General features: G+C 40.2%; 1 non-coding gene across 1 annotated transcript; it reads right to left on the bottom strand.

The window, feature by feature from the left end:
• Window positions 1-7,824: 7,824 nt before the first annotated feature.
• On the bottom strand, window positions 7,825-7,931 carry LOC141609981 (small nucleolar RNA R71). Its single transcript, XR_012527879.1, has one exon. It is a non-coding gene; the product is annotated as a small nucleolar RNA R71 (small nucleolar RNA).
• Between the last annotated feature and the right edge of the window lie 246 nt (window positions 7,932-8,177).

The following is an 8,177-nucleotide window of genomic DNA, read 5'->3' as shown; positions in this document are numbered from 1 at the left end:
TTGCCAGACGGAAAGATCAGCCTTTGTTTTCTGTAATTGCTTGAGCAAATGATCAGTGGAGTCATCTTCGTTGTCATTTGGTGTGACGACGTTGGTTGAACCATTTTGAGTAGTGCTTTGATATGGGCGACCCGAACGAGTTAGGTGGTCCACATCTTGGTCTTCACCATTTTGGACTATTTCTTTGACTAGGGAGTTTTCAATGAGATACTCGTCCTCATCATCATCGGCCCAAACCCCATTGATTGCAGCTAGTTCCCTTATTCTCATGATATCATCTTCTAGTCGTATAATTTGATCGACTAGTTTATCAACCACGGTGATTATTTCTTGCATAGTGGCATTTTGAGAGAAGATTAGTGGCACACGTTCTTCAGGTATTGCGTTGGGATTGCGTAAGGTTGTTACCATGTTTTCTAGTTCCCAAACTTGTCTATCTACACTCCTCGCCCATGTGATGAAGTCGGAAATGGTAGGGGAGATAGTAGAGTAGAGCCCTTCATTCTCGATTGCATGAATTTCATTATTGATGGGAGAAATGAGATGTGAGCAATCTAAGGTAGATTCATCACTTGTGATCACTAGAACTCCAAGAGGATTCTGAGTGTTGTTGGGTTTACCTCCTGGTGGTATTGGGAGTCGACCATCTTCAATCATGTCTTGAAGCACGTTTTTCAACTTGTAGCATTTTTCTGTGTCGTGCCCCTTGCCCCTATGGTATTCACAGTATGAGTTCTCGTCCCAAAACTTGGACTTCCTTTCGGGTTCGGGAGTAGGTCCAATGGGTTGGAGTTTACCTTGCTTCACTAACCTCTTTAGAGCATTGGAGTAAGTGTCCCCAAGGTTTGTGAATTTCCTTGGTGGGGTAGTTTTCTTGGATGGCTCGAGAAGGTTAACTTCATCGGTCTTACTAGTAGAGCCGTATGAACGACTTGTGGACCCTTGGTATCCTCGACCTACCGTTTTGGACAAGAGTCCTTTACGGATGTCGTCTTCAATCCTTGTCCCTAGTACGGTCAAGTCTTTGAAAGTCTTGATGTTTTGATATCTCAAATGATTGGCATAGATGGGCTTGAGATTATCCACAAACTTCTCCACAAGAGTGGCCTCGTCCGGACGTTCTACTAGTTGAGTGCTAGTCTTCCTCCACCTACTTAGGAAGTCGGTGAATCCTTCTTTGTCATTTTGGGTAAGAACCTCTAGAGTACGCATGTTGACTTGGATCTCGGCATTATCCGCATATTACTTGGAGAACTCGATTGCGGCATCTTCCCAAGTAGCGACCTTCTTGTGATCTAAAGAGTAGAACCATTGCCTTGGGATGGTATCAAGAGATGAAGGAAAGATCCTTAAGAACATCTCGGGTTTGATGCCTTTGATAGACATGTAATCCTTGAAGGCACGAATGTGGTTCAAAGGGTTCTCGTGTCCCTTGAACTTAGGGATATCCGTCATACTAAAGTTAGTTGGCAATTTGGAATTGACGGCCTCATACTTGCGATTGTTCTCCCTATAAATGTCATCACCCTTAAGGTACATCAATTACTCCTCTAGGTATTGGAGCCTTTTCTCAGCTACAGTCATCCCCATGAGAGGATTTTCGTCCTTGGATTCGTTGTCAGAGTCACGTAGTACTTCACTTTCATGAGGAGGCAACCTTCCCTCCACGGCAAAGATACGGCCTTCGATGAGCTCAAGGCGGTCATAGGTTTGCTCTTGAGTAGATTGCATTTGGGCTAGCGCGGCTAGGATTCGATCATTACTATTTTGAAGTTGGTTGAAGTTTGCTTCATCACTTGATCCGGGCATCTTGGAAACTGGATAAGATATCGGCGATGAATCAAAACACGATCGACCATTCTAACACACTTGCTAAAAGAGGAAAAGTTTTGACTCGTGAAGTGGGTGTGTGCCACTTGTGTTGAGTGAGTTTCGAAGAAAGACAAGGTTTTTGAAAATGTGTGTCCTAGTCAACTATAGTGTAGTTGTAGGAGTGGACTCGAAGTGAGGTTTTGAAATGGGCTTGTGGCCCGAATTTTGACACGACAAATGGACAGAGTTTTGACCGGATTTTGCGCTAATTAAGAGCCCATTTCGAAATTTTGCTTGAAAACGGGTTTTGATGTTTTTTTTTTTGAAAAAATCGTCATGGTTTTGTTTAGAAATGGTGATCATGTAAGGTATACACATTTATACAAGCATTATAACGGGATGCTGAGTGCATTTAGAAGGGTTTTGGTTTAAAAGGGTGGGTTGCCATACCGAACCATCAAACCCGAAGTCTGTGGAGAGGCTCGTGCCAAACAAGAGTAAGGCCGATTCCTAGTCCATTTCCTCAAGTAGTTAAGGCCCTTGATACAAACAAGAGTAAGCATCATGGTATGGATGACGTCAATCGCTATCCATCCTTAGGCCCAAATAAGAATTAGGACCGTTTAGACAGGACGATTGGTCGAATGGGTTGGGTTGGGCCTAGGAAGGCCGAGTAAAACGGTCTAGGAAGACCGAGTTATGAAAACCGACAATTGTCTTGTACAAACTATTCCCTAACCTTGTTCAAGTTTCACCCTTTTGGCTACACGTAAGTGTATTATCCCCAGCGGAGTCGCCAAACTGTGGATAGCGGGGGCCCACGGGGGCGCTTGGGAAACAAGCGTTTGCATTTTGTATGGAGTCGCCACCAATTTTTATGGGAAATTGGAACCGTTCGAGTACCTCGTGTCATGTCAAGACACAAAGTAGAGACATGAACACTAAGCAATCGTTACCCTTAGCATTCTATGTCTAGAATGACTCTCGTGGATGCCAATGAACACGGGTGTTCACAGATATCTGGAGTAAGGGGTGAGGGTACGTATTAGGAAGCTCTTTTGATCGAACACCTAATCCCGCCCGCCTCGATAGCGGCCTCTACTAATGATTAGGGAAGTTATTCATACTTGATATATCGTCGGCTATATGCATGCAATGCAACATCCAAGTTTTAATCCTAGCATGTGAGAATTAATACTAAGTCGGTTGACAATTAATTTAGCAAACAATTGGGTCGAAGTGGGATTTAATGCTCATTTACATGTGAAAACATACAAACAATAAAAGAAATACAACAAAAGAAATACAATAATGAAAATTACAATAATTACAAAGGAATAGGCGATTTATGTCGAAAATACCTTTTAAAACGGATAATTTGAGAAAAAAAAGAATAAAAGAATAAAATAAACTAACAAACAGGAATTAGCGTGATACTTCGGTTAATAGTTAGTTAATTGAATACTAGTTAAACTAGGTCAAAGCAACAACGGAGTTCAGAGGCAGAATTCAACTCGGAACAGGCTCGATAGAGCTGCGTCCTTTGGAATAGGCGCAGCAGACGCTGCGTCTGATCCTTGGCTCAGTTCTGGCTGTGAAGCCGTAATTGCAAGCCGTTAATGTTAATTGGTGAATTTAATGATCGATTAATGAAATTTACTCGGATGAAAGTGATTAGCATGTTATTTAACATATGAATGGGTCATAAAAACAGTAAAATATGAATGAGACGGAATTAAGCGGATTAATGCATGATGGAATAATGACAGAAGTGAAAAATATTAATGAGTCAAACAAATTAATTGAATTAACTAAGTTAGATACGATGGATTAATGATGAATATACGATGAACATGCTAATAAGCAGATGTAAACTATATCAAAGACGAATTCCAGAAACCCAATATTGATGAATTGAATCTCTACAACCCGGAATTGAATTTAATGACGAAAACCCGCAAATATTGGATTATAAGGGATTTAAGTCGGATTTGTTATGATTAAAACATGTTAAGGATGATGATTATAATATACATGTGAATTAATTATGATGAAGAATTGACAAACAAACGAAACAAAAGAAAGAATTTTGACGAATAACAGAGGACGAACGAAGAAGAAAGGAAGCAGGAACTGCGGCAACCTCACGAAGAGGCGCAGCAGGAACTGCGCTCCTTCGAAGAGGCGCAGCGATTCTTTGCGTCCTTTCTCGACGGTTATCTACTGGAAATCCGTAAAAAGAGGTTTTAAAGCATAGTTTTAGAAATCGGTTTTAATGGTATTTTCGACGTAAACCTTACAATTGATGATGATACAATAAATAAATACAATAAAAAGAGAGATTTACACCCTCAGACTTACATGTTGACGAAACGAGATGAACTAAGATATCGATTAGTGATGCTCGACGCGAATGCAAAGAAAGTGCCCTCATAAGAGGAAAACGATTAATTAATTAAGTTGATTATTGGTGTAGTTGGTCAAATTGGTCGGTCATGCAACGGGGAGGCTGGTACTCAGAAAGATCCGAGCTTACGTGGTCGAATGTTCAAGCACGTAGACGCCAAAAAGTAAGAACAAAGTCTAGAATGCAAAGGGAGAAGAGAAGGGCGGACACTCGCGTGAGAAATATGAGGAGCGAAGGCTCCTATTTATACTAATCACGTGAAGGAATTAGGGTTTCGAAGACTCTTTGGAAGTGAATCTCGGAAAGATATGAAAAAGATACGAGAAACATTCAGAAAAGGGCCTGGGAAGAGGCGCAGCAACCACTGCGTCTCTTGGAAGAGGCGCAACACCTGCTGCGTCTGTTCCCAAGTGGTTTCCTCCTGCTGAAGAAAGATTTCCGTGTTTGAGTTATGGTAGGATGGAAATAATCCGGTTTTCCTTAATATCTTATGTGAATATTACGAGAAATTGCTTACTAAAAGATAAAATTTATGAAATATGGAATAGAAATATCCGGAACATTCCAGAACATTCTGACTCGGGATTTAACGGTTATCAGAAAATGGAGAGGGTTTTAGGCCCGGACTCCGAATGTACTCTAATTACTGTCAAAACGACCGTATCGGGACGTAGATGACAACTAAGAGGTAAACATTAATATTTGAGCAATCACTTGACGATAATCTTAAGAACTGTCATAAATCGTTCCGCGTATCAAACATGCGGCCCAATCATCACCGGGTGGTTTGCGGAAGGTGCAGAAACGAGGTGTCTACAGTGGGGTTAAGATAAGCAACTAACAAAATCACATCATATGAGTTCAACTTACTCACATCCTTCCGATCATAGAATAGACAAGTCAAGGCACGAAGAAATATCTTCAAAGTGATATGCTGCATATCATTGATCAACATGTTACTCGATGTGGGGGCGGGCTTGTCGGTAAAGCAAGGCATGTAACTACTAGCTCCATACTCAGTTGGGATATCGCTAAGGGCTCCCTTCTCCGGTCGGCCAAGGCCAAGATGGGTTGCAAACAAGTCCATGGTCAAGAGGAAATTAGTGTTCTGATGTGACCATTATTTGAGAATAATTAGTCCCCGAATTAACCTCGTTCCTATGCTTTTTAGTGCATATTTAGGTCACATTTACTATCTTTAGTCCTTTGTTTTGTATATTCTTTGAGGTTTTGTTTCCTTGGTAGGAGAGGAGTGCAAACCTTGCATTTTCATGGCAGAATAGAGCTAAATTGATCGAATCTAATGACCAAGCATCAAAGAGAAGACAAGACTAGAAGGCCTTTGTACATATTATAGTGTATGGGCAATGATGAAGAAATCCTTGCATCCCAGACTAAATCCCGGAGGATTATTGGAAGAAAAGAAGAAAAGAAGAAAAGAAAAAGCTGTGACGAAATCCGCTCGTCCAGCATAGCAAGACGCCCGTCCAAGACTGGAGGAATACGAGCGTCTTTGCTATCAATCCGCCCGTCCAACTTCACCACAATCTGCTCTTCCAGCGGACCAATCCGCCCGTCCAGCCACCACAGATTCCGCCCGTCTCGACACCTTGGACGCTCGGATTCTCTTACAGTCCCATACGTCTTCTTCTTCCCTCCATGAAAGATGCGCATATTTATGAAATACCGGCAAAAAGGAGACTCGCATCTTTTCTGAGAGGAGCGATTCCTCAAGGACTAAATCGTCATTTAAGCCCTTAGTAAACCCTAATTTGTGTACCTAATCCCCACTATAAATACCCCATTAGTCTAATTAGATAACCATGTTCTTATCAATCTTTAGTGTAGTTTATATCATTCTAATCTCTTCTTAATCTTGTAATCAACTTCTAATCAAGTCTTAATACAAATCTCATTTCCTTAATTTCTCTTTTGTTCATCTTTTATTTTGGGTCATTGAAAATTATTTGGGTTATTATTGGGAGATTGACAACCTTCCAATCATTCATCAAGTACTTCTATTATTCTTTGTTCTATTTTGGAATCATTAGTAGATATAATTCTCTTAATTTCTTTTTAATTATTGTTAATCTTTCTTACTTGTTCATCATGTTTTGCTTTGTTAATGTGATTGACAACCTTGTTAACATGTTAAACTTGATAATGAGTGAGTAGTTTCCTTAACTAGGGTTAATGGGTAATTAGGGAAAACCAACATGGGGGATGATTCATGCTTAAATTAATATGTTTTCATAGTTTATTTGCTTGCTTGTTATGATTTCAACTTATGAACATGTTATGTTTGATGAAATGCGAGCCTATGAATCCTTGCATTTTTTACCCATCACTTACCTTTTTAATGAGACTTGTAAGACATAAACCAACTCGAGTCTCATTAGACCATGTATATAGTTGAGTAGGGAGGATTAAGTCGACTTGTAGGTGTTGTACAATCTAATCGATTCGGCTCCGGGACCCAAACCTTCCTAGGATTGTAAGATATAAATCAACTCAATCCATCACAACAATAATTGCTTGCTTATAATTTGAGAATATGTTTGTATGATCAATTCCCATGAATCCCCTATGACCCCATGACACCCTAGTGCTTTTAATCAATTGTTTACATCTCATTTTAATCATCTTGCTTGTTTACTTTTATTGCTATTTAGTCTAGTAATCTTCTCATCTCAACCCAAATCGTGACACCCCTAGACACCGCTACTTGCAATCGAAAATCCTACATCAATACCTGTCCCTTGGGATCCGACCTTTACTTGCCTCTTTACTAATAGTAGAGTTGTTTGTGAAGTTATAAATATTGTTTTGGTCTAGGTGCTCCTAACGACAAGTAACCGAAAACTAAAGCTCCAAGTGAGTCCGACCAAAAATGGCGCCATTGCCGGGGACGGTGTTAACTTGATTTGATTTTCTTAGATTGTTATTAGTTGTGTCTTTCTTTGCCTTGGGGAAGTAAAACTCCTCAAGGTTTGTTCTAATTGTTTTCAAGTTGTTTGATATTTTGCATGTCTAAAAGATCACAAGGTAACTTGTTACCCATTGATCACGAAATTGAAAGGACTTTGACAACCAATAGAAGACTTGCTAGAAGTACTTTGAGAGGTATTGGTGAGGTTGTAGATATTCAACCAAATACTATTGAGTTCATCAACCCTTTTGCAAGACAAGGTGAGAAGAACCCAACACAAAATCCAACACAAAATCAACACACAATGCCTAAATTTTCATCACATTCTGTACCAACTGAGAAGAACCTACCCAATGGTACTCCCACACCACAACACTTAACCGGAAATTTCATTGCTAAATCCGCATTTATCCAATTAGTCGAAAGAAGCCAATTTGGGGGGATGCCTAGTGAAGACCCTCACTCTCACATGGAGACTTTTTGTGACTATTGTGATGCGATTTCACAAACCGGTGTGACTCAAGACCAAATTCGATGGGTCTTATTTCCTTTTTCTCTAATCGGCACCGCAAAACAATGGTTGAAAGGCCTTGATAAGGCTACTCTTGGAATTTACTCTTGGAAGAAGTTAGCTCTAGCTTTCTACAAAAAATTCTACCCTCCGGAAAAGACTAACATGCTAAGAGCTCAAATTACGGGTTTTAAGCAAAGAGATGAAGAATCTTTGTATGAAGCTTGGGAGCGGTTCAAAGGCATTTGTCGCTCATGTCCTCATCATGGACTTAGCGTGTGGTTCTTGGTACAAAAACTTTGGAATGGTCTTTATGAAGACTCAAGAAACATTCTCAACATGGGATCAAATGGTATGTTCACCGAAGTTGACGATAATTAAACTTGGAACAAGATTGAGGAAATGGCGGTCCATAATTCACAATATAGTAGACCTCGCAAGGCTACTAGAGGAGGAAAGCATGAAGTGGACTCTATTACTCAATTGGGTGCTCAACTTAGTGCTCATATTGATACCAT

Source organism: Silene latifolia, chromosome 10, assembly GCF_048544455.1.
Source record: "Silene latifolia isolate original U9 population chromosome 10, ASM4854445v1, whole genome shotgun sequence".
Classification (NCBI taxonomy): domain Eukaryota; kingdom Viridiplantae; phylum Streptophyta; class Magnoliopsida; order Caryophyllales; family Caryophyllaceae; genus Silene; species Silene latifolia.
The sequence above is the reverse complement of the archived record's forward strand: the minus strand, read 5'-3'. Positions and strand labels throughout refer to the sequence as shown.